We start from the raw sequence: 27,857 nt of genomic DNA on the forward strand, positions 1-27,857 counted from the left end.
TTTTCCAACCAAGCCTCATCTCCAAAAGTTCTTGCCACCTACCTATGGCTCTAAGCCTTCAACCCATGATTTTGAGGACACATTTAATAAACAAACAATAACACGATATAAATTGTTCTGCAAACTCTCAATGAGTCAGGACTTTCTTCTCTGAAAACTTCTTTCCTGGAAGTGGCTGGGGAAGTTGAAACTGATGTTGTTTTGTCTTGGGAGTCACCAGTTCATGCCCAAGGTGCATGGTAACTGTGGTGGCTTTCTGGCTCTTTTCAGGACCACTGGGTGGGCTGGGCCCCAGGTTGGGATTCATCTGCTGAGAGATGAAAGACTGAGGACCACGCAGGCAGCCATTATCCCCGGAAGGGAGGAAAAATGAGAGCTAGAGAAAGGGTTAGATATTCTGAGTCTTGCTGCCTGGCCCTGGATTTGGAGTGAGGTCGGGTGGAGAAAGAGCCACTCCCCACTCTGCTGAACCCAGATGGTGGGTCCGTGAGAAACACTTAATTGGCCACAGAGAGGACATATAACTTTGGCAGAAGATGCAAGCTAATCAAAAGCAGCCCCCCAACCTCCTCCCTTCTCCCTGCTGTAAATTCAGCTTGATGGGTACAAGGGAAAATTCTAGCACTCCCCAGGGCTCCGCCAGCCATGATGCCAGGCTCAATGATGGGATGTTCAGAAGCAACCCAGAAATTTTCATTTGGGAGATGAGAAGTTCCAGTCTACCTTGGCCAGGCTCCTCCCAGAACTGCCATCTAGATATACTTTCTTTACTTCCCATCCAGAAATCATTCTTTCTTCATTCATTCAGCCTTCATGCTGGGAATGCCTAAAAAAGGTGAAGGGGGGGCCCGGGCGGTGGTGGCGCACGCCTTTAATCCCAGCACTCGGGAGGAAGAGGCAGGCAGATCTTTGTGAGTTCAAGGCCAGCCTGGTCTCCAAAGCGAGTTCCAGGAAAGGCGCAAAGCTACACAGAGAAACCCTGTCTCGAAAAACCAAAAAAAAAAAAAAAAAGGTGAAGGGGGCAGGGAAGATGGTTTAGTTGGTAACATGATTGTCCTGTAAGCATCAGGATCAGAGTTCAGATTCCCAGAACCTACATAAAAAGCCAGGCATGGTGACACACATCTGTAACCCTGGCACTGAGATGGAGACAGGCAGGTCCCTAGAAGTTCCTAGTCAGCTAGCCTGCCAATTAATGAAGTTAGGGTTCAGTAAAAGATCCTGTCTCTGTAAGTAGGGGGGCAGAGATAAAGAAAGACACCTGACATTGACCTCTGGTCTCCACATACATATGCAATACACACACACACACACACACACACACACACACACACACACTACACAATAAAAGAAGAGTGTCTAGAGACAACTCCGCCCTGGGGACATAAACAGATTAAGGTACCAGAGAAATACTTAAACTTTCATCATTCTTCGGAGCACCACTATTTATATAATACATGTGTGACCTAAGGGAAACCAAACGCTATGAGACTTAGCATTGCCTGCCTGACATAATGCTACACACAAATGTCTGGAATGCCAGGAGCTCACTCAGGGATGGATAAATGCTAGTTCTTTTCCATCCCAGGCTGATGGGGCCTCTAAGACCAAATATTAGAATCTACCTTGTAGCCCTCCTCTTTCTCAAGCTGTTTTTTTATACATAGGCTTCCCACCACCTTCACGCCTTTGCTACTGATATCTCTGGACTGCGTCCATTCTATTAGCCTTACGATCCCTATGGTTTTTACCATAAAGTCCTTAAGACCATTCTTCACCAACTGCTGATATAAAGCAATAGCTTGAATTCGTCATTCATGCATTTTCAAAGTATATAGCATATGAAGACAGCATGACCACTCACAACACAGTGACGTGTGAAGATTAGCCAGGGCGGTTGATGGCAAGGACATCGAAGCTGCGGTAGCTTTTCTAACACCAGATGGGCTTCTGAAACACATCACATGTAAATTTTCAGCTTGAACAGAGAACCATATTCGAATGCAGTGTTTTAGGAGATTCAACAGCTGACAGGTGTTGTTAGAGCCCTCTAGACCTGTCCCTCGACTCTATGGTTATTTTGCTCTGCTAGTAGCTATAGGTAGAAAATAAATGGATTTAGAGGCACATCCCCCCATCTCTCACAATATTCTGACTTCCCAATGGCAAAAGCAAATAGTTTTCATCCATTCTCTTAGCTTCTATTAGCCACATTTACTCATTAATGAGACAGATGTTTGAAGGTTAGATCAGTGGGAATGGGGTGAGAAGAAATACCCCTTTCTTTTCTCTTCAGCTAAGCCACTTACTTGCATGTTTCTTTTATGTGAAAATGTCCCCACCCCTCACAAGTGTAACATGAAGTTTTTTCAGCATACTCAGGACGCAGTCACTAAGCCGAGGCTTACTGGGACTTCTATGTCAATGTTTAGCGCTCAGCTGTGGTGGAAAACTAACTGCATCATAGCCAATCTGTGTTGGAGTCCCGGGAGAGAGATCTATTCCAGTCCCAGCTTCAGATTCTGTATGCTATTGGAGGCATCCCTGTCCACCAGGTGTCCGCTACTTCCTTAACTGGAAAAGTCAGTGGGAAGAAGGGAGCTCTAGGCCCTCCAAGGAAATGTGAGAAATGTGGACAGCCACTGGGTGTCAGTATGCAGAAAGACAGCAGGCTGGAGTCCCTAAGGACACAAGGACTCCCAAGTATTTTGGCTTCAGGTATGCACAGGTTCAGCCCTAGAAGAAAGAAGCCAGTTTTCCTCATTCAAATCGGTCCCCACACCGTTACTGAACACCAGTGTTCGGCAGTCCTTTGAAGCTCTGCCCCCAAAGGTCCCTTGTGAAGCTTTCCCTGATGACATCCTCTCCCACATTTCTTAGACAAGGTTGGTCAGTTGTCACTTTCTCTCTCCAGTCTCCACAGCTGGGATCTTGACCATGACAATTAAGACTCCCAGAGAGTGAGCACCCCCTCTCGGTCTCCCTATGAGGTTCCTGTGAGGTCCCTGAGGGCAGAGACAAGCTTTCTTCACCTCAGTTTTCCAAGTTTCAATACGGGACGGCCCCTATGCCTGCTATTTCATGCTTTGGTTGGATTATTTCATGAGTATATTTGGTACAAACAAAGTTACCCTTTACTCAGGCTGCGTGTGTGTGTGTGTGTGTGTGTGTGTGTGTGTGTGTGTGTGTGTGTATAGAGGCCAGAGGTCAGAGGTCAATGTTGGGTATCTTGTCACATCCCATCTTAATTTTTTAGACATAGTCTCTCAGTGAACCTGGGGTTCAGCATTTGGACAAGATTGGATATAAAATGAGCCCCCAAAATTTACCACACACACATGGAGAGAGAGAGAGAGACAGAGACAGAGAGAGAGAGAGAGAGAGAGAGAGAGAGAGAGAGAGAGAGAGAGAGAACTGCAGTTAGACATGTGCCAATACGCCAGGCTTTTACGTGGGTTCTGGACTCTGACCACAGATCCCCAGGCTTACACTTTTCCCACTGAGCCATCTCCCCATTTTTAGCTTTTTCTCTTTTTTTTAACTTTGATCAGCAAACATTGCTTTGGTGGAGTTCTAAGCCCCACAAATACGTTAAACAAATGAAAGTAGAGGAACTACTTAGGCTAAGTAAATGGAGGCGCTTAGAATCTAGGGGGCTCTCTAAACATAGTTTTAGAAATAATAACTTGGTTATTACATCAGTTCATCTTCTTTTTATCCCTAGTCCCCCAAAAAGTTGAATGCCTGGGAAAGACTCCATTTCTAAGGGTAGGAGTGTTGTTCCCATCGACCAGGTGGTCGAGAGGCACCTGGTAGACATTTGACCCCATTGAGTGAAATGGAATTAAAATAATAGACCTTGAAAGAAAATAACATTTTAGAAGTTGGTGAGAAGTGGCCTTTCTGGCTTTTCCACCAAAGAGACTATGGGAAGGTGACAAAGAGGGTGGCTGGCCTGAGAATTATCTCTGTCCTGAAGGACTCCAGAGTTAAGCCATTGTGGTCTCTGGATAAGAGGGAGATAGAATGACCAAGTGGGGAAGAGTCCCGACTCCAGAACTGGATGACTCAAAGTATGAAGTAACTCCAGTTTGTCTGGATGCCCGCTGGATTAACATGGAACATGAAAGAGCAGGAAGCCATGGCCACACTGAGGAATCCCTGAAGATGTTGTTCTGTTCCATGAGGCTAGTGGAAAGAGGACTCCTTCTAGCACAGTGGTTCTCAACTTTGGGTCGTGACCCCTCTGGGGGTCACCAAAGACCACTGGAATATTTACATTACGATTCATAACATTAGCAAAGTTACAGTCACGAAGTAGCAATGAAAATAATTTTATGGAGGGGGTCAGCACAACCTGAGGAACTGTATTAAAGGGTCGCAGCATCAGGAAGGTTGAGAACCACTGGGCTAGCACCTCTCACAGGCCACACAGCTCTCCATCATCTGGCCTCCATCTTCCCCTCACTGTATATATGCTCAGGTGTTTCAATGCCCTTAGAAACTTCTCCACTCAGCACAGCTGCTCCTTAAACCTGCCCCCTCCTTCACAGCCAAGACGCCCTGGAGAGCAGTGTGTATCCTGCCTCCACTCCCTTCTCTGTCCCTCAGCTCACTTCGGTGTGGCTCCGGGCTCAACCGGTCCTTCCACTCTGCCCCTGACAGATAAAACAGACGGTGACACAGCCCTGCAGACACTGTCAGCTTCTTGCCTGAAACTGTCTCTGTCTTGATTTTTCATGACAGCCCCACTGGCGTGACTCCCCGACTGCTGTGACTCTTCTTTCTTCAACAGCTTCTTCTCGGCTCCCTTCTTGGTTGGATCTGATGGAAGGCCTCCATCTTTTTGTGTTTCCCCATCTGCTGTCCCTGAATCTTCCACTCTTTGGTTCAGCCCTAACCTTCATGTTGTCACTAACAGCGTTAGGTCCTTTCACTTATCTCCTAGATCCAACCCTTAGCAAAATCCTATCAGTTCTACCCTCTCAAAGTATCTATTCTCGAGCTGGGCGGTGGTGGCGCACGCCTTTAATCCCAGCACTCGGGAGGCAGAATCAGGCGGATCTCTGAATTCTAGGCCAGCCTGGGCTACAGAGTGAGTTCCAGGAAAGGCGCAAAGCTACACAGAGAAACCCTGTCACAGAGAAACCCTGTCTCGAAAAACAAAAAAACAAAAAACAAAAAACAAACAAACAAACAAACAAAGAATCTATTCTCAAAGACTCCATTCCTCTGCTCCTGTTACTCTCCAGACTGTCTCTCACCCTTTACCATTTCTGCTGCCCATCACCACTGTGTGCTTTTGTTTTTAATCCCAAAGGTTCATCGCGCATGGTGCCACGGATCTGAAATATAAACTATGTCATTTCATTGCCCCAATTTGAAGTCTTCGGTGGTATCCATTGCCTAAGAATAACACCCAAGCTCATTGTCAAGGCTAATATGTTCAAGGCTCTTTTCTTTCAACAAGGCCAAGCATCACCTGGCCTTCACTCTGTTTCTCTATCACATCTTCCTGCGTTCCTTAATTCAAATTCAATTTTAGGAAAAGTTTTAAATTAAGGGCTGGGTATATGGTTCAATCAGTGTTATGCTTGCAAGGCTCCCAAGGTCTCTATACATGTGAACACTCATCTGCATACACATACACCTACATAAACATGCACACACACACACACACACACACACACACACGCACGCGCGCGCGGTTCCAAGGTTCCACTATCATCTCTTTCTCCTGAATGTAGCCTCCTCCTTGTTTTACCTGATGACTCCATGTATATTTCTAAACTAAGTTCCTTCCTCTAGGGAGCTTTTTCTGACCCTTTCTCACATAGCCAGGTGTCTGCACAAGTTTTAAATAGCCCCTGGTGCATGCATGCTCCCACCTCGGCAGTAACAAAACCAAAACCATGTTGAAATTGCATACTTGCTGATCATACACTCTATTCTGTGGATTGGTGGGTTTCTTTGGGAAAGGAGCCCTTTAAAAAGTCTGTCTTCCTGTATGAGGCACAGAACTTGGAAGGTGGTTAAGTGTTTAAGAATGCTGTGGAGTGTCCACAGTCCACACCTCCAACAGCACTACTTTGGTTTCCTTCTCAATTAGCACGATGCTGTATGGGGTTTTATTTTTGAAAACCACTGCTCTTTGGAGTACTATATGATACTCCCAGCATACCTGTCCCTTGTATCCATAACTTGGGAACTAACACAGCTACTTTTTCCCAAAGTGCTTCCCGTTTGGATACCACCCATGCATTCTTCTTTGATGTTGGAAATGAAGGCCAGGACTTCTAACAAATTTAAAGAGGTCAAACACGCACCAGCTGCTCTCTTCTTAGCAGAAAGCGAGGCTCAGCAAGCTACTTAGCACACCCCTCAGCTATGTCCAGTGTCTGAGCTTCAGACACAGCCTTTATAAGTAACTAAGAATATCTTTGTCCATTTTCTAGAGAATGTATGTCCAGAACATCTGCCCCTTCTCTCCCCATGTATCATAAGATAATGCCTCGCCTCTATGTAAATCACCTTCAAACCCGTTGCTGCTTCCCAAAAAGCTGTTCCTCAGCTGTGATGGTCTGACGTCCACATAGCCCTGCTCTGCCTTCTTTAGCTTCTCTATACGGGGGAGAGGTTTTGTGATTAACAGAGAGATCAGCTCTGGAGATCAACTCCTTCGTTTCACTAGTGGGAAACATACGGGCCTGTACAGCTAAAATGATTGTCTACCATGAGTGAAATTAGCAACAGATTCTGCGTGCTTAATGTACATACTTTCCATGCATTTCCTTAGGTAATCTTTGCAACAGTCCTACAGAGGTGCACTAATTTTTACTTCTAGTTCAAAGTACTCAAAATGAAAGATGTATGTTAGGTGCTTAATAATGCTCGTAGATGGGATGAATGCAAGTGTCCAAGGTTACACATCTACTGAGAGCAAACCAGTGTTCCACATGCAGTCCTCTGACTCAGGCACTGTGTAATGTCACAACCAAGCCCTGTCACTCAACTCTACAAGGCTTCTTTAGCTTGCTCAAAATGTATTTTGTCTCCATTTCTGATGGCTTGAGATGGTTATGTGCTTAGTGGCTCATTTAAAAAAAAAAAACTGCACTGTGCAAGTGAAAGCTGATTTTAAACATTAAGGATCTTTGTGTAATTCGAGTTATCTGTACTGTGAATATGGGCTTCCATGTATCGATGTTCTCGGAACAAGACTCACCTGGGTTGGAAAGGAACAGTCCAGAAGAGAGCAAACACCATTAGCAATCAAGTGGAAAATTCCCCCATGGCTGCAGGGTTGACTTGAAAAGGGACTGAGGGAAGCAGGGGAGTAAACCCTGTGTTTGCTTAAACCAAACAGTTGCCATTTGTGAACAGAAGTCAGACACCTGTTGCTTGAGAAAGGAAATTTTCTGACCCGGCGTTGTAGGGCTATTGCTGATAAGGACTGGCCATGAAAAGCTTCCAAAACGAGGTATCTGGGGCCCCCAGTTTATCTTCCTCTCTGTTTACTCTTCTTTATCTCTACGTGTGCCTTAGCGGAACACACAGCTGTGACTCCAGTGCAGGTCTCATTCCATTCTTTTCTGGAAGGCACACTGACCTGGGCGTGGCTCTTTTAGACAGTGAAGGGGGTGGGGGTGGGGGAGCCCACCTGGTCCATCTCTTCCTGTGATCTGCCCAAGGAGTCTTTCTCTGTTCTCTGTTCCTGGTGCAAAGAGGTTACTTAGCAAACAGCTTTTTGCATACATATGCAGCCTCATACCAAGTGTTATTACCCAGCTTAATCCACTTAGAGGGCCACACTGACTCCACCTTCATGATAACTAGGTAGGGGTGTGGGGAACTGGTTTCCTGCCTGGAAAGCTCTTACCCATAGATGGCACCCCATCCCTCAGATCTCTCCCAACTCTAGATGTGGGTTCACTGACTCAGCAGGCAGAGCTATGGTCTATACTTTTAAACAAGCTTCTAGGTGAGGTGACCAACTGTCCTTGGTTACACAGAACTTGAAAGCCTCCTAGTCTAAGACGTGTAGAGCCAAATATTTGGGCAAATGGAGAGGAGCTGGTCAGCCTGTTCCTGGATGAATGTGTGACCTCGGGGATTTGCAGACTAGCCCCCAGGCCAACCCAGTTTACTGCCTATTTTTGCAAGTAGTTTTACTGGAGCATGTTCATTGCTTTATACTTAGGCTGTGGCTACTTTCGTGTTACGGTAGCGGAGTCAAACAGGTCAACGGAGACCACATGACTCAAGAGACCTGTAATGTAGATTGCTTTGTTCTTTACCGAAAACATGACTAACTCCCAATGAAATCCCACAGTCCATTCCCTCCATCATGAGCTACGGCCTTCTGCTCCAGCTTACCTTTCCTATTGCCTTTCCTTCCTCATGGTTCAAGGTACACTTGGCTTTTTATAGCTCCGGAGAAGTGCCAAGAACAGTTTCTCTTGTTTGCTTCTCTTTTCCTTCTGCTACTCCCTCTGCTCACAATGCCTTCTCTCCACTCTGCTTGGCTCCATTTCTTTGGCCCAGCAGGACACAATGCAGGGAGGCCTCTCTCCAGGAAGTCTTTCCTGGCTCTGTCCCCACTCTGTACCCAGTGTGAATGCCGGTGGAACCTCCAGGTCATGGCTCCATCACTGACCTCGCCACACTCTGCACTAGAGTGGGTCACTTGCTGGTTGGTTGTTCCCACCAGGCAATGCGGTCTGTGCGAACACTGTAGCATATTACATTTATACTTCCAGCCTCTGGGACTCCCAGCATGGGAGAAGGCCAGGAAATATCTGCTAAATTATGAATGTATAAAACGAGGGTGAGAACTGCCCTAGGATATTGGTCTGTTCATTTTAGCTAGCAGCTTTAGATTGAGATTCCTAGCCAGGACTCATATCCTCCTTGATTTTGGAAAGGATCTTAGTCTGGGTATGCTGGCCCTTGATAAGCTGTGAAGCTACTCTTAGCCTGGTTAGCCATAGCCAGGGGTAGGGGAAGACATGGGTAATAGTCTGCATCCCCCAGCATGGAAATGTATGGTGCATACTGACTGGTAGAGACGCTTTCATTTTCTGTGTCACCATAAGGAGTTGGGGGAACAAAATCTAGATGATGTGGGGGTGTTTCTTTTTCTGAAAATAATTTTTGTTTTCTTAGAAAACTCAAGAGAAAATATGGGAATCCCCTTTTCTTTTCTGTACTTTATCCTTCCCCTCCCCCAAGACTGCTTGTGTCCAAATATGCCAGATGTGGTTTAATACTCAGAGAAAACCCAGTTACACAGTTTATGGATCCAAACTCATACACTGGCTGTACATCAGCAATGACATCCTAAGAGTACGAGAAGCCAAGCTCAGTTTCCAAATTTTTGGTTTTGTTTTTATCAGAATTTTGTGGGGACAGGGAGCTCTGCTGATTTTAAACCTCTAGAAACCTTACCTCTCCTAATGAATGATTCCACTCTTAGAACTAATAATATCAGCTGGGCATGATGGCACACATCTGTCGTCCCAGCACTTGGGAGATGAAAGCAAAAGAATTGTGGGTTTTAGGCAACTTGGGCCGCATGGTGAGCTCTAGAATGGCCTGAACTGCACAGTAAGAGCCTGAACCAGGGAGGAAGAGGAGGAGTGGGGGGGAGACGGAGGAGGAGAAAGGAAAACAAAGAGGAAGACGTGGGGAGAGAGAGGAAGAGTACTAAGTAGATTTCAGTTCATAGTGCTGGATCTCTAATCCCATGATGCTCTGGGAGTGGCCAGAGAGAAGCTGGGGAAGCTATGCTTACGACCGGCCCAGTCAGCACCTGCTCTGAAGCAGGAGTTACTGGAACTTACCACCCAGATAGAGCTGGTGGCATTCAAAAGAAAGACTTCCACACCAGGTGGCTCTGCAGATTGACCTCACTTGCCTGTGAGGAGGTTTGGCGAGAACTGGCAAACAGCTAATGTTCAGCCTGCTACCTGCCCTCTGAGACCTTTAGTTCCAATGGCGTTCAATAGTTAAATCCACTTCTTCCTCTCCATACAGCATAAAACAGGTGAAAAGAAAACCTGTCTGGAAAGATAGAGGTGTTCAATTCTAGCATGAAATCCGCCAGATGTCAGATCCAGGGTAAGGTTTGTGATCATCCCAAGTTTCTGATCTTTCTGTAAAGTGGGCATAACAGTACTTTACAGCCCAAAGATCAAAGATTAAACTTACCCACATACGAAAATGCTTCTAAGCCCCTGGCACATAGTACACACCTTAAGACAGCCCCTAGATGGACAACAGAGTTGGGGGCCATGTGAGGTCGGGAGCTCTACCCTACTCTAGAGGTCATTGGTTTCCCCAAAGGTCAAAGTGCTGGGTTCAGCTTCACACCACCTTCCTCCAAGAGACTCTCCCAAACTCAAGAGTAGACTCAGTGGCCAGTGATTCTCTTGGCCCTGTTGGAAGACAGGAAATAGGCAGACTCTGAGGACCAGGAGACATCTCCAGATCTAGACCAACTGAGGGGGTTTTCCTTGGAGTTCCTCTTCAGCTGTCAATTCTCTCCAGAAGCGTAAACTCGTGCAGAGTCTCACTTCCCCCAGGCTTCTGACACACCTTGCTAACACATCCCCAATTGGATCTCCAATCATGTCTGTCTGCTAAACTAGACGTAGACAGATCTGCTACTGGCCACACTGTTTTTGTAACCTATGGTCGGGAAAGGGTCTCCCGCCCTCCCTCCTGGTATTCTCTGGTTTCTCCACCCTGTGGTAGCTAATGTTCTAACTGGTGTACAGAGTCGTCCTGGTGTCCGGGGATAGAGGAAACAAATGCAGCACTAAGATGTGCACAGGCACACCTGCCTCCATGATTCCAAGACACACTGAGATCACCTTCCTGGCAGGGCACAGAAGTCTTCTGGAACTTGAGAGTTCTTGGTCTCTACAGAAGTAAACCCCATGCCAGATAAGTGGCTTTAGCTGTTCATCCACCTAATGGACTCAGGCTTAGAACTACCAGTTGATGGGTTTGCTCCTAACCATAGAGTGTGGGGCTACCTCCCTCTGCACCCTTCTCTGCCTGAGCTGAACTTCACTGTGCCTGCTCTCTGTTTAGCTTGCCAACACCCAGTCCTGCTGCTCTCCATGACTGCTCCCCACAGGCACATCTCCCCATCTCCCTCAGGGCTGTGGCAGGTAGACTTGCAGCTCTCTGACTTAGGATTGTTCGCTGATCTCAGGTCTCCAAAGTAGACCAGTTTTAAACAATCGGTTCCCTCTTCGATGGCATCTGGCCACAGCCCTCTAAGCCAAGGGCGGTGACAAAATGGAATTCCTTCACTGCTGATGCATCCCACAAAAGGAGTCACTGTCTCACCAAAACCCACAGCTGGAGTTGAGGCTTACAGAACTACGAGCTGGTCCTGTGGGTAGGGCTGACTGCCGGGCTCTTCACCAAGGCTACCTGGCTTATCTTTGGGGTGAGGCTGTGTCCCCTCTCCCTGCTGGGCAGCCACACAGTTGCAGCTGTGCGTGGCAAGGTTTGCTTCCGTCTGCTGTGTCGTCCCTTCTGTTCCCCCAAGCTTGTCAGCTCTCCTACCACCCACCCCTTTGTGAATTCCGAGCGCTCTTCCGGTCTCTCTTTGGAGTAATGTCTACTCTCTTTTCCTGACTCATCTTCACCGCATTGTACACAGACAGCTTTTAGCACACAGTCTTACCCAGAATTCCTCTCTGGAGATCTTGTAGAATAAATTTTGTATTTATGTACTATGTGACGTTCTGATTCTATATGTGGTGTGTTGGTTGATTTTGGTTATCCACTGCCTTGAGTGACATCCAGAAAATCGGTAAAGCATATACGTGGGCATGTTTGTGTTATTTATTTGGAAGCATGGCATGTGGGTTGGCATGTTGAGTTTATAAGACCCACTCTGAATTTGAATGGCACTATCCAGTAGATTGGGGGCCTGAACAGACCAAGACAGCAGAAGGAAGGACACCGGGTCCTTCCTCAGGGGGTGCAATTGCTGTTGCTGCTGCTGCTGCTGCTGCTGCTGCTGCTGCTGCTGCTGCTGCTGCTGTTGCTGCTGCTGCTTCAGTTGGCCATAAACACCAGGCTCCTGATTCCTTCTCTGTTTCTGTCAGGCCCCTGCTCGGATGTCAGATGTGTCATGACCTTTCCTGGGGAGATGCGAAGAGTGCCAGACAGAAAGCCTAAGAAACACTTCCACCCAAGTCTAGCTGCATGAACCAATGAGTTGAACTGGGGTTTCTGACAGGAGCATTAGTGGGGGATTACAGAACGGCGTGAGAAACCTACGCAAAGCTCCCCTGTCAAAGAAGCGCCTTTGCTCACACCAGCCACTGGAGAGGTGTGGTGTCTGAGTCACTGTTCTATTGCTGTGAAGAGACACCATGACCACAGCACCTCTTATACAAGAGAGCATTCAATCGGGGGCCTTGATTAGCCGGTCTCACCACGATAACCCATTATCACATGGCGGGGAGCCCGGCGGCATGCATCGCCGGCGTGCTGCTGGAGGGGAAGCTGGGAGCTGCGTTCTGAGAGAGACCCTGGGCCTAGAGTGGGCTTTTGAACCCTCAGAGCCCCTTCCCAGTGACACACCTACCGCAACAAGGGCACACCTACTTAACAAGACCACATCTCTCCATCTTTCCCAAACAGCCTACCGGCCGATGACTAAACACGCAAAGAAGATGAGCCTGTGGGGGCCATTCTCACTCAAACCGCCACACAGGGCATTTTGTGGGCACCATGTGCCTTCGCCTCCCTCCAGGAGGGAGTATTAATGGATCCACTCTTACGAGAGTCTCAAGTGGTTTCCAGGTGGTAATGGTCATATTGTATTTGGATGACAGAGTTCGATACAGCCAAACCCCAGGAAAGACGTATTTAATGGTCCTGAAGAGAGGTTCAGATGAGGCTGGTCAAAGTGTCGCATGCCTATAATTCCAGCGTTCGGGAGACTGGGGCAGCAGGGTCATGAGTTTGAGGCTGTCTTGGATATCTATAAAGTTAGAAGCCAGCCTTGGCTACATATTGAGATCTTGCATCAAAAAGAATTCAAGATCATAAAATTCATGCTTTCCCCCCAAATTCCCACAAAGAAAATAGAAAACGCTAAAAGAGAATTTAAGTTCTAAGTATTAGTCCTAAATTTCCAAAGTAAGCCTATTTTATAAGATATTGAAGAAGAACCTAAGTGAAGGTGCCGTGGTACCTTTGTTTTCTTTACATAATAATGGTTTGTTATTGTTGTTGTTGTTGCTAAGTTTAAATCAAGTATGTGAAGATGGTCAAATAGTAAGGAAAGACTTAAATTAAAAAAAAGAGGCTTCTTAATTCTATTGATACTTTGTAAGGTTAACCATTTCTAAATTTTTTCTAACTTTTTAACCTGTTATTCTGGAGCAATAATCTACTATCAGTATTTTTTAGTTTACCTATTCAGAGTAATATCAAGGGCTAGAGAGATGGCTCAGTGATTAAGAGCTCTTGCTGTTCTTGCAGAGGACCTGAGTTCAGTTCTCAGCACCCAGGTCTGTACCTCATAGAATAATAACCTTTGACCCCTTTCTTTCCTTGCTGAAATGTGTCTCTCATTCTACCTCTGCCTATTCAGATCCTCTCCTGGAGTAAAGTTAGCATTTTAAACTCTTCAAGGAAGTTCCTAAAATAAATAGTCAGAATTTGATTCTCACTGCATTCACTACAGCCACTAGTTTGCAATTATTCACTGTTAGGAGATTAATTGCATAACACTCCAAATGTATATGTGGAAGTCCAAGTATAAATACAAGTACAAATACCCAATGTAACCATATTTGGACTATAAAACCTTTAAAAGGCAATTATTGTAAGAGTGGGACAAAATCTAACAGGACTCACATCCTTATGGAAAGAGGAAGAGACACCAGGGACCAGGGATGTTACTATTCGAAAGAAAGGCTAAGTGTGGACATAGTTACTGCAAGCCGAGGAGCTAAGACCCGAGAGGAAACCAATCTGTGAACATCTTCATATCCTGCTTCTAACCTCTATATCTGTGAGAAAGATCACTCTTTGTGTTCCTTAAGCAACCCAGCCTGAAGTGACCGGTTAAGATGAACACGCTCACCTTTAAAGATAAAGAATATTATTTTGCATCATGATTTTTCCCATAACTTCTTTTGTGTTCCACCATTGACCCTCTTTCACTTGATCTTGACCTTTAGAACTGATTATAATATATTACAAAGTCATTATGAAAAAATTAGAATTTCTAATAATTTTCTTCTTTCCCCAGTCTTTTTTTAAAATAACTTATTTTCAATTTGTTTCTTTTCTTATCTTTTTTTTCACTATTTTGAAGACTTTCTGAAATGTCTGGTGACTCTTAGTTCTATGTGGGAAACTATTAAAATTTTATGGATTTCATTTCTGTTCTTTATCTCTATAACTTTATATATATATATATGAATTATTACATAAAATATTGGGCTAAATATATGGGTCTCACAGTGTTATGGGCTTCAGTAATGCACTTAAACCTCTCAAAGATTCTGTCTTTCTCTTTGACTTTATCTATAAAAGGAATATTGACAAAACTGATTACATCAAACCTGTCTACCTAAAAGTAATTGATAAAACAAAGAAAGAAAACTGTAGAGCAATGCCCATTGCAAAATCCATGCAAAATTCACATAAAAATGATGGCAAATAAAAGTCCATAGCTGTAAGAGATTATTACTATTTATGTTTTTTAAGCAACCCAGCCTATAGTGGCATTGTTAAGATGAATACGATCACCTTTAAAGATAAGGAATATTATTTTGCATCATGATTTTTTTCCCATAACTTCTTTTGTGTTCCATGTCCCTGATTTATTTGATCTTGGCCTTTTTATTTATTTATACTATGGAAAGTCTCTGACGTATGTTGGTTCAGCTTAAATGTTTTTCAACTTTACAACAATGGAAAGATGATACACATTCAATAGAAACAATATTTTGAATTTTTATCTTCTCTGGGCTTTCGATGTGTTTGTTTTTATTTTAGTGACACAGTGTGTCTCTATGCAGTCTAGGTTAGTTTTGAACTCAAGATCCTCCTGCCTCAGCCTTCTAAGTACTATGGTTGCAGGCATGTGCTACCACAGCCACCTGTAGACTAGCAATGTATATTATGATATTCCCTTGAGATGCTGGGCTGTGTGAGAGCTGCAGATCAAAGTCAGTCATACAGTAACAAGGGTGAACAATGACAGTCTTCAGAGCACTGTGTGGCTAAGCCATGATATCATGAATGTGTGTATCTTTATTTCCTGGCCATAGACACATTTTCAAATCATAATCATTTCAACTTATGATGGGTTTACCACGATCTAACCCCTTCATAACAAAGGAGCAGCTGGATATAAAAAGGGTAGTGCACCATGGTTAGGTGAGTGGGGCTTTTTCTATGAATACAAAATTAGACTAACATTCAAAACCAATTAAGGTAGCTACCATGTAATATAAACTCAAAAAAATCATAAAATCATTCAACAGGCATGGGAAAAATTAGGGAACGAAAAATACCCATTTAGGATTAAAAAAAAATTCTCAGCAATCTAGATGTATGTGTGACTTTAACCTGATAGAGGGAATCTATGGGGGAGATACTTACTTAGCATGTAATTTTGAGAGACTAAATTATTTCCCCTAAGACCATATAAAGACAAAGATGTTCAATCTTACTTCTGACCAACATGGTACTGGATGTCCTAGCCAGCAATATGCCCAGAAAAAAAAGAAATAAACACATATAAATTGAAGAAGTAAGCTAGATTTATGTTGAAATTGTCTTTGTTGGAAATCATATACTTTGGAAACCTTGAGGATTCTACAAAAGCCTGTCTTCAAATAACTGATGAGCTTAGCAAATCTCAAAGTAGAGAATCAATATATAAAATATTACATACATATATTTGTATGTGTTAGAAACAGGCTGCTGGAAATGGAAATTAAAAATATGATTTATGCTAGCATAAAAATATGAAGTACTTTGGGACACATTTAACAATACACATGCAAGACCCATACTGTAAAATCTTTACCATGTTGAAAAGAGAATTTATAGACAACCTAAAGAGACAAACATATACCAGGTTATGGGACTGAAAGATCTAATATATGCATGTCTTGATTCACTGTGCTTTGCCTTATTAATTTTCACAGACAGTGAGGAGTTTTTGTTTTTATAAATCAAAGGTTTTCCGTAAACCTGTGTCTATTCACCCCATATTCCAATAGCACCATTTACATCATGTCTTAGTAATTCTCACAAAATTAGAAGTTTTCACTATTATTCTGTGATGGCTTGCAGTGATCAGTGACTGATAGCATACGCTGTGATTGTTTGAGGGCGCACACACTATACCCATACAAGATAATGAACCTCACCTATAAGTGTGTTTCCTTTCTCACTGCTCCTCTCACCAGCTCCGACCCCTCCCATTCCTGCTCTCTCTCTTTCTTGGCCCTTCTTATTCCCTGAGACACAACAAGATTGAAGTTGGGTTGGTCAGATAGTAACAGTGGCCTCCAAGTGTTCGCATGAGAGGAAGATTCTCTTTAAATCCACAGGTAGAAACTATTAAAGTCAGTGGAAAGTCAGGAGCCAAGATGGACCTCTTGTGCCCGTTGGCCAAGTCATGGATGGAAAAGGAAGGTTATTGAAGGAAGTGGGGTTCTATGTGCTGGTTGGTTTCATCGAGTTGACAAGCTAGCCACAATTCCAACAACCAAAGCCTTATCCAAAGCCAAGCTCTGGCCATTTTTAATTCTGTGAAGACGGAGAGACGCAAGAAAGCTACAGAAGGAAAGACAGAAGACTGACTGACAACCAGATTGGCTCCTGAGATTTCAAGAAAGGGGTGCAAGGCAGAGCAGCACACGCCTCCAGGGAAGCTGCTGCAAACTGGAAAGCAGACTGTCAATGTAGACTAGGTGTTTTATATCGGAAGGAGATGCCAGAGAGCCCCACACAAGCTTTAGGGCACTGGCAGACTCTATTGGGAGCAGCTAATACAACTGGTGACTTGAGGTTAAAGCCAGTACTCACTCACCATTCTGAAAACCCTAGGACCTTTAGCAATCCATCTCCATCTATCCTGGCTGTGCTTTCTAAGCAGCACAGGAAGCTTGGATGACGGCATGTCTGTGTACAGTGTCGCTTGTTGACTATGTTAAGCCCACTGTTGAGACCTACTTCTCAGAAAAAGATCTCCTTCAAATTATTACAACATTGACAATGTGCCTGGCCACCCAAGGGCCCAGATGGGAATGTACAGGGATGTTGATACAGTTTTAATGCCTGCTACTGTAATATCCATTCTGAATCCTATGAATCAAGGAATAATTTTGATTTTCAAGACATTATTTAACAAACCACATCATAAGGTAGTAGCTACTATGGATGATGACTGATCTGGGCAAAGCAAATTGAAAATCTCCTGAATAGGAATCATCATTCTAGAACAGTCATAAATGTCATTGAAGAACATTTCTGACTCACAGGAGGAGGTCAAAATACCAGCCTTCAGAGGAGGTAACCCAGCTCTCATGGATACCTTAGTGGGGATGGAAACTACCGTGGGAGAAGTAACTTCAGATGTGGTAGGAAGAGGCGAATAAGAGGTGGGTTCTGAATATGGAACTGAATTGCTGCAATCGCAAGAAGAGAACTTCATTAGATAAGAAGTTGCTTCTCACGCATAAGCAGAGAAAGCCGAGTCTACACTTGCTCTGTATGAGGAACGGGACTCCTGGAGGTGGAAGGGATATTGAAAAAGAGCTTGGGAAGGTTAGCCCATAATCTCCTTGGTAACCAATCCCAAGAGACCTCAAGCAAATCCCTGTATTGCTTTTCAAGGCTTGCTAGGGTTGCTTTTTGAGATTTTGTAATGCAATAATCAGCTTCCACTGGGCTGTGTGTAGCACCACAATTCTCTTCCTGGAACACATTTTGCAAGTCTTCAGTTGTTGCTTTGGGTTGCAACTGCACTACAGAGGCTGTTCTCAACCTTGAGTGTGCTTCAGTCCTGGGGGGTGGGGGGGGGGATATAATGCAACGAGAGCTGGACTCACTCTCCAGAGTGTCTGCAATGTGGTTCAAAAACCAGTGTTTTTAGAAAGTCCTCAAAGGATGCTCATGTGGTTGGTCCAAAGACCTCACTTTACAGCCACTCTGTAGGAGACTATTTCATGACTCTGTTTGTACAGGTGTCGCCCAACTACAGACCCTAAATCCACCGCTCCACCTGCACACTTGACCCGACATAAAGGCTTCTCTCTGTTTCCTTGTCTAGTTAAGAATTTAGTGGGGGTAGGGGGGTAATATATATTTTTTAATGTTTATGGGTGTTTGCTTATATGTATGTCTATATACCACATGTGTGCCTCATCCCTGCAGAGGCTATAAGGGAGCATTGGGTCTCCTGGAACTGGAGTTACAGGCAGTTGTGAGCCACCATGTGAGTCCTTCAAATAAAACCTGAGTCCTCTGCAAGAGCAGCCAGTGCTCTTAACCACTGAACCATCTTTCCAGCACCCTACCCCCACCTCCGCCACTGTCACCAAAAAAAAAAAGAAAGAAAGAAAGAAACTTAAGATGGAATCTACTCCAGATGAAGACACAGTGAGCACTATGGAAGATTTAGAATGCTACATCAGTTTAGTTGATAGAATAATTGCTCAGTTTGAGGGTATTGACTTTAATTTTGGAAGAAGTTTTGCTGTAGGTAAACAATATTACATGCCAGAGAGAAATCATTCATTAACGGAAGAACCAATCAGTGCAATAAACTTTATTGTGGTCTTCTTTTAAGAAATTCCCAAGACTGGAAAAAAAATAATGACTTGCTAAAGGCACAGCTGATTGCTAACTATTTTTGAAGCAATAAAGCTTAATTTAACTAAGTTATATACATTGCTTCCAAACACAGATGTATTTCATACTTTATAAAGTGTAAACATAGCTTCTATGTGCACCAGAAAATAAAAACAATTGTGTGACTCATTTTATTGCCACATTCTCTTTACCTTAACCATAACTGTTTGGAAGCAAGTGCAGAATATCCCTGAGGTATGCCTATACTGTTAAAACGTCCATTTTCACACATTTCTTCTACAGATTTAAAAGAACTCCAGTTAAAATCCTGTTTGTTTTTGTTAAAAATTAACAAGCATAAAATTTATATAAAACATAAAGGACTTAGCCTAACCAAAGCAATTCCAAGACAAGAGAACAAAGTTGGAGAGCTTCTATTGCTCAGTTCAAAATGTATTATAAAGCTACAATCATCAGGAAAGTGTGGCACTGATGTCAAGACATACAAACCAGTCAGTGAAATCACAGACAGCAGAAAATTAATCCATAAACAAGGCCTTTACACACCACCAGCCTTCAGTGTCTGCAGGTTCACACCCAGGGGCGTGGCTTAGTGGCCTAGGGTACTTGAACATCCAAGGGCTTGGGTATCCATGGGGGTCTGAATCTAATGCCTTGTAAATATCAAGAGACAACTTGCACAAGAGATTGGTTGACTCCCAACAAAAAATGCAAATGCAATTTCCTATAGAAATGCATCTTCTGAACAAGCAGCTCTCAGAACATAAGCTCTCTGCACCAAAGCACTGACTTTAATCTATAACCTCATACCATCTTCAAAACTAGCTCAAAAATGAGCCCCAGACAGAAATGGGTTAACGCTTAATTGAAAACTAGGAAGCATCCAAAAGAAAACAAAGGACAAAGTCTTTTCTTTCCAAGATTTTCAAGCATGAAAAGAAATAAACCTTGTAAAACATTCAACACTGCAGATGAATCTTAAGATAATTCTTCTGCTTGAAAGAAGGCAGACGATAAAGGACTGAATTCTAGAAAGTGTAAAGAGATCTATGGTAACAGAGGGCAGATGAATGGTGGTTTAAATATGAGAGGCTGGGGGCTGGAGAGATGGTTGGTGTTTAAGAGCGTGTGATGCTCTTCCTGAGGATCCAAGTTCAGCTTCCAGGACCCACATCACAAACCTCACAATTCCCTGTAACTCCAGCTCCTGGGAACCTGACACCCTCATCAGGCCTCTGCAGGTACTCATAAATAAAATAGAATAAATCCTTAAAATATAAATTGAAATGTGAGAGGCTGGATAAGTGAGAGAGAGGGGCTAGACAGGGAAAAAGACCACTGTGCAGGAGAGGAGAACAGGTATGCTCGTTATCTTGATTGTTGTAACAGTTTCATGGGTATGCGCTTATGCTAAACCTCACCAAATACTAACATCTATTGCTTATTATATGTTAACAAACTATTCAAAACACATGACATGGTTTCTTCACAGCCACTATATATCTGTCTCCTACAGGCACATCCAGTGGGGTATCAGTCAGGTCTACCTGACTCCAACATGCAGGTCTTCCTTTGGGGATACCAGTATGGCATCAGGCGGCCTACAGAGGAAACCTTGAGATACAAGGATCCAGTGCTCATGTCAGAAGCGCTGGGGCTTGGGTCTGATACCCCACTGGATGTGCCTGTAGGAGACAGATATATGGTGGCTGTGAGGAAACCATGACCGTGAACCCAGATGCTATCAGGAGTGAACCACTGATTAGGCCAATGGATTGTCTGGGGACAGCTGGGAAAAGAAGCAGAAGAAGCAGGGTGAGTCTGATGGAAGTGTCCCTCAAGACCCTCCCTTGGCAGCTAGAGGAAGGAAGAGCCGCAGAGATGAAGGGGCCTTCTTCCTTGTCCATGGCTGAGCTGAGAGTTTACCTCTTCGTTTCCACCTGACACATGATCTAAAATGCCACGCAGAGTAAACAGTGCACTGATTCTAAGAGGACTCTAAAGAGGCTTACACGTGAAGACTGTGCTAGTTCCTTTTTGTCAGCTTGATATAAGCTCAGATCAACTGAGAAGGGGGCACCTCACTTGAGAAAACGCCTCCTTCAGACCGGGCTATAGGCAAGTCTGTGGGGTGTTTTCTTGACTAATGATTGATGTGGAAGGGCTGAGTTCATCTACCCTGGGTGGTCCTGGGTTGTACTGCAACTACAGGTAACCGAGGAAAGTTGTAATTCCAATAGCTGCTTTTTTAAAAATTTTTTTAGATTATGGGCATACTTCCACTGGTTCACATGTACAGAGAGAGAGAGAGAGAGAGAGAGAGAGAGAGAGAGAGAGAGAGAGAGAGAGAGAGACTACCTCATAGCCTTAGATTTGATTTGATGCCCTCTACCTGCCAGCCCACCCTGAACATACCAATGCAGACTTATGACAAATTTCAGGTCTGGGTACCTTCTAGTACTTAAAGAGGATAACATACTAACCTCACATTTGTAAGAAACATGGGCTCATGGCACTGCTTAGCACAGAAGTAGTAGCAGTGACCACAGATCCCATGCAGATCAGTAGCCTGAGACTTTCTTGAAGGACAGGGACATGGACTGAGCTCCTTAATCTTTCAATGCATGAGTGATGTCAGGCACCATGAATCTGAAAGAGAGTGGAGAGTGGGTATGGTGTGCTCACATCTGGGAGGTCACGCTGGTGAGACTTTACTGTAAGAGACACAATCTCACAGCAAACTCTCTGATCCCCTGGCTCTTACAGTCTTTCCGCCCCATATTCTGAAATGTTCCCTGAGCCTTGGATGCAGGAGTGCTTTGTGGATGTATCCTTTGGGACTGGGCTCCACAGCTCTGCATTTTGATTGGCTGTGGTTTTCTGTAGTGGTCTCCATCTATTGCAAAGAGAAGTTTCCTTGATGAGGGGAGAGGACTACACTTACCTGTGGGTAGAGGAACAAATGTTTGTTAGGGCTAGCTTTGTTCTTTTCACTGCTTTCTAGATTCTCATCTTACAATGTACAGCAGTTAGCCATTTCCCATTGTAATAAATATTATAAACCATAAACTTTGTGTAGAACTGGAAGGACTGTGGGAGACAGAGTATACACAAAAATGGCTGCCACATTTTACACACCCATTCACATAGTCTACTTTTAACTCATTTTTTAATTATGTGGTACAAAAACAAAACAAACAAAAGAACATTGCTGTAAAGCATAGTCTCTCTCTCTCTCTCTCTCTCTCTCTCTCTCTCTCTCTCTCTCTCTCTCTCTCTCTCTCTCTGTCCTATCCTTCCTCTCCCACATCTCCCCACAATTTGCTTTTTGAAAATCTGCTAATATAATTTTCTTTGGGGATCTCACTTTCCTCCACTTTAAGTGACATTTTAAGGACAGCCCCTACTCCTAGGGTCCTTGTAAAGAGTAAATGAGAACAGTCTCTGGATCCATGGATACTAGTGGTGTATTGTTATCGAACACTTCAGGAGCCATTCTTAAAGGAAATCCCCAAAAGGGGCTGGCGTTTATGTGTTTGTAACTATGGCTCCTGCTCACCACATAATGTATTTAGCAGAGCAATAATAGGAAGACTGTTCTAGAATAGTATACTCTTTTCCATAAGTATATTAAATTAGAAGGGCTTTTATGCAAATAATAATAATAACATTCAAGGGAAGATAATATAAAATAGGACGGTCAGCTTTGCTGGAAGTCCTTGGCTTCGTGCAGAAATACCTTCCGAAGTTTGCCAGCACCTGGTAAGGTGCAGACACTTGGACTGCTTTCTGAGGTCCTGTAGCCATCACACTGCACCCCCCGAGACCGAGCGCAGGAGAGAGAAAAGCAGGAGGCTCAGGAAAGTCCCCACCAACAGTCAGGGTTTGATTAGTGAAAACACTTTGATTTGATACCGAAGCAAGCAGAGTAGAGAGACTGGGGAGCAAGCCAGTAAGTAGATATCCGCCGTGGTCCTGCCTGAGCTTCTGCCCTGACTGCCCTCGGTGGTGCTGGGACGCAGGTGTGTGAGCCAAATAACTCCTTTCCTCCTCAAGCTGCTCTTATTCCTGGTCTTTAGCACATCGATACAAAGCAAACGAAAACACAGACCTATGGATATGAACAATGGCCAGTCTCATCAGTGACTTTCTTGCCTTCATCAGCAATCTGTTGTTCTGTCCTTGGTAAGAACACAGAGTCTTTTTATTCTCTCTCTCTCTCTTTTTTCCTTCTGAGAAACATGACCAACTTTCCCACAGGTCAGTGGGTTTCTACAAACACTTTGGCCCCAAGAGCAGAACCTACCTTTGTGTGTCTCCTGGAAGTCTGTAGCCTCTTTATCTCTCTAGGCCTTAATCTAAACCTTCTCTATCTCAGAGAACAGAACATAATGTCTAGTTCAAGATGAAAAAAACACCAAGGCCATGGTGAAGTAGCAAGGCCTTTCTTCCCAGGTCAGATCACAGTATACTTTATCTTTCTGCTCATTCTCTTTTATTCTCTCTCTCTCTCTCTCTCTCTCTCTCTCTCTCTCTCTCTCTCTCTCTCTCTCTCTCTCCCTATATTTACCCCACCTTTGCTTAGCACCTTTTGCCTTAGTCCTTTCATTCAAGGCTTGGCAAAAAAAGAGGGCACTCTTGCAAGAGACTCATAGGAATTTATTAAGTTTCTGTTTACAGAGGTCTGGGTATGGCCACAGGATATATCTGGAGGTGAGCAGCAGGAAGGACCAATACCATCCTCAGGCTCAAACTGATAAAATGGGAAAGGGGCGTTACCTGAGTAATGAAAGTAGGTTCCATGGTGAAGCAGCTGCCTAGTAGAGGCTATGTTTGTACAGAGACATGGAATCGACAGCCCTTTTGCAACGTCAGGGGGGAATGGGGACATTAAATGGTCTGTCCTTTACTGTTCTTCTATCTGCAGCTAGTATCTATGACTGGCTGAGCCAAAAGGGAAGCCAAGAAATGAAGAAACCCAGGATTTTCCAGCCATTGAGATCAGCTGGGGGCAAACGAAACAAACAAACAAATAAATAAATAAATAAATAAATAAATAAATAAATAAATAAATAAATAAATAAATCGGACAAGAAAGGATGCGGTAGGGCCTGGAAAGGAAAAGTAAGGCTCTGGATATGACCCAGCAATATTCCCTTGTCCGCTTATCCTCTCCATTGCCTTAGACATCACAGCATGGAGAGAGGCATTGTCTGCCTCTGAGAAGGGAGAGGAAGACACAGTGTTGGTTAGGAGCCTAAAGTGGATTCCTCCATAGGGAGACCTGAAGCTAGGATCCAAGGTGCCTGTCCATAAGCTGGGGACTACAGAAATGCCTGTGCCTCTACCATGACTGCCTACAAAGGCTTTCGTCATCAATCACTCCTTACAGGCACCTTGCCAGTCCATCCTGAACATACCAACTACGGACTTGTGACCAATCTAGTCTCGGGGTACCCTCTACCACTTAAACAGGGACAACACACTAACCTCACATGTGTAAGAAACTGAGATTATGATGGCACCATCTAGCACCGAAGTAGTGGCAGTGATCACAGACACCATGCAGATCAGTAGCCTGAGATTTTCTTGAAGGACGGGCACAAGGACAGCAACCCTTGACCTTTCAATGCACTGGTAATGTCTTCAGCCAACAACAGCAGGACCTTTGGGGAACTGTGGTCTCTTTAACAAACGAAGCACCGGAAAACTGACCAGGAAAATGTACAGTTATTAAAACAGTGAAAGATTTTGTTTCTGTTTTTAAAACTCAGGGGGAGGGCACCTGTACTGGCATGTAAATGCTGGTGCCCAGAGGCCGGAAGAGGGCATCCCTAGAGCTGCAGTTACAAGCGACTGTGAGCCACTTGATAGGGGTGCTGGGGACCAGACTTGGACCCACTGAGCCACCTCTCTCCATCCCAAATTATTGTTTTAAGAAAACTACACAAACTTTAAGAAAAACAAATGGGTACTTCATTACAGACATCTAACAGCGTGATTAAAGTCATCTTAAAAATTAAGATAAAAATCGAGTCTTGTTTTTCTCCTGGCTAACTTCTTTCTTGTTACAGGACATGGTTGGAACAACACTGGCCACCTGACTTCCTCGGGTTTCCTTGGTGATGTCACACACGGGCTGTTCTCTCAAAACCAGTGCATATGCTAGTATTATATAGTATCTACACACTAGTATGTACTTGCGGACAGGATTTTCAGATCACCTCTAATTCTGTGTGCTTTACAATTATCTGCTTCCCCATCTTTTCCCCTGAGAGCTATACATTAAAATCTTGAAGAACAATTTTTGTCTTATCCATATTTCTCTGTAATTCAATTGACTGCCCTTTTTTTTATATTGAAGGCATACTTCTATTAGCTCATATATATACAGAGAGAGAGAGAAAAATTAAGAAAGGGTGTGGGGCGTGCCTACCTCGTAGCCTTCACAGATGTATGGACAGTGAGGACACTCCCTTTAGGCTGCTGCTCCTGCCATACCATAGCACAGTACCTGAGGCTTAAGTGATCTGGATGTCTTTGCCTCCGACCTCTCCCCTGTGCCTGGAGCCTCCCTCGCTGTGCCCAAGCCACACTGGTCATCTGACAGTCCCTGTACCCGAAGTTCTCAGTGCCTGCACAATTGCAGAGCTGGCCCCTCTGATCTTCCAGAATTTAATGTAAATGTCGCCTCCTTGGAGAGGACTTCTAGGATCAATCATTGTCATATCATCTGATTTTTCATCATATTTATTACACACTACAGTTGTTTTTTTAACGATCTATTTCTGAGCCTAAATGTAAGCTCCATCAAGGAGCAGGACTCTTGACTGTTTTGTCTGATGCTGTGTTCCCACTACCAAGAACAGGGTTGGGTGCGCAGCAGGCTCTCAACACAAACTGCCAAATGAGTAAATTAATGGAAAGGGAAATGGCACTCAAAATCAACAAGCTAGGAAGAGTGGCAGGCACTATGGATACGTTTCCATCCTCATGATCACGCCAGGAAAGTTAGTGAAGTTCGAATTGGCATATTCTAGACAATTAAGTGTCTCTGGCAGCAGCCTCCTTGGTCCTCCATATTCACAGGACGAAAGTGGAGAACCCTGGATGCACCCACACCATGACAGAAGGAGGAGGAAAGAGCGAAAAGGCTAAGGTACATGACCAGATAAGCCTCCTACGAAGTCACGGTGAACAGAACTGCATACTGCAAAGGTTCTACATGGTGAGACCTTCCCACCAACAAGGATTGCAGCTTCCTTGGGAGGTGTGGCACTAGAGCATGGCCTCTCTTTTGTCTTCATAATCCTTCAACCTGTGTTGGGTGCTGTGCAAACTGAGGGGATTGGGGGGGCAAGGGGGGGAGAGGGGGAACAGAGGTCAGAAGGTAGACCGTGAGAGCTCAGAAGGCCCAGGCTTCAGTACTGGGTCCCTTTGTTCTCATGAGGGTTCCCATTCACTTAAAGCTTTGGTAAGCTCCTCTATGGAAGGGAAGCTCTGTGTCTGTGTTCTTAACCTCAAAACATGGAAAATCACACCTTCCCACCTAACTCTAAAGGGACAGCGCAGACATGAGAGAAGTAAAAGTGGTGTCCTGTTACAGCATTAGCAGATTCCAAACTGGATTTGCTTCAGACATTTAGCTTAGGAGATTCTACATGCATTTCATATGCCATTTGGTGAAAATATGAGTCTGATTATGGAGCTCTCGGGACTTTCACGGTTCAAGGCCATTGCTTCCTTCCTGTTGGCCTTGGGTTAAATTCTTCCCATCCATGCTGAGTGAGGTTCTCTTTGAATACTTGTCATATTTGAAGGACTTTTATCTAATGAAGAGTGAACTGAGCTGAGACTTGGCTGTTAAGGTTTGCCAATTGCTTTCCAATTACTATAAGGATTTTATAAGCAGTTTTACACTTAGAATAGCATTTCCTCTCTCCAACTGTTAAAGCTGACCAATTCCAGCATCAATCTCTGTGTTCACCTAAGTTTGAGAGAGAGAGAGGTTGTGAGAGAAAGAGAGGGAGGGAGAGAGGAACACACACAGAAAGAGTGAGAGAGAGAGAGAGAGAGAGAGAGAGAGAGAGAGAGAGAGAGAGCTTTTGTGGAAATCCCATAACTAAGTATGAAATTCCATTCAGATCACATTGATTCCAACCAAATCCTCAGGTTTACAGGACAAAGGGAAGGTATCTATGTGGTGTCTCTTATGAATCTATTTTTTAATATTTATTTTCTTTTTAATTGTGTCTATATGGGGGTGTGGCTAATGCGCACATGTGAGTTCAGGGGCCCTCAGAGTCCAGAAGAGGACACTGAATCCCCTGGAGCCTGAGTCACAGGTGATTGTGAGCCACCATGACGCTTGGTGTGGGTGCTGGGACCTGAACCTATGTCCTCTGCAAGAGCAGTACCTGCCCTTGATGACTGGGTCATCTCTCCAGCCCCATGAGTGGATGTGTTTTGAAATTAGTTGGCTTTGATGCTTGGGAGTGTGAAATGGTTATTGTTGATACAAAATCCTGAGGCATGAACACTCCATCCATAAGCAAGTCCTATGAGACCAGAAGCCATGGTCCTATCTCTTCAGAAACTCCTGCACTCCTGCTCTGATCATTGGTCACTCACATGTCTATTCAACAAACACTTGGCAAGAACACCAGCTCTTATGGAGCCAACAAGTGGAGTCCCAGAAAGCTTGGATTCTGGAAGCATGCTGTTGGGATTCAGTTCTGGCTGACGTACCATGGGACCTGGGACAAGCGTCTCTTCAAACACTGAGGGAGACCATTTCCTTTTCTCTTAGCTTCACGAATAGTCCTGCTTCTGCTGAACTTTAGGTCTGAGAGATGCTAGAAATTTTGAAAATGTTTTTGATAATCTCCTTACTATTACTTACTATTAATTACAGCTCAGGGCTGATGATGTCTGTGGCTTCCCTTCTCCTAAAGCAGAGTGCAGACCAGTGTTGGGTACCA

The sequence above is a fragment of the Peromyscus eremicus genome, chromosome 6, assembly GCF_949786415.1.
Source record: "Peromyscus eremicus chromosome 6, PerEre_H2_v1, whole genome shotgun sequence".
Lineage (NCBI taxonomy): Eukaryota > Metazoa > Chordata > Mammalia > Rodentia > Cricetidae > Peromyscus > Peromyscus eremicus.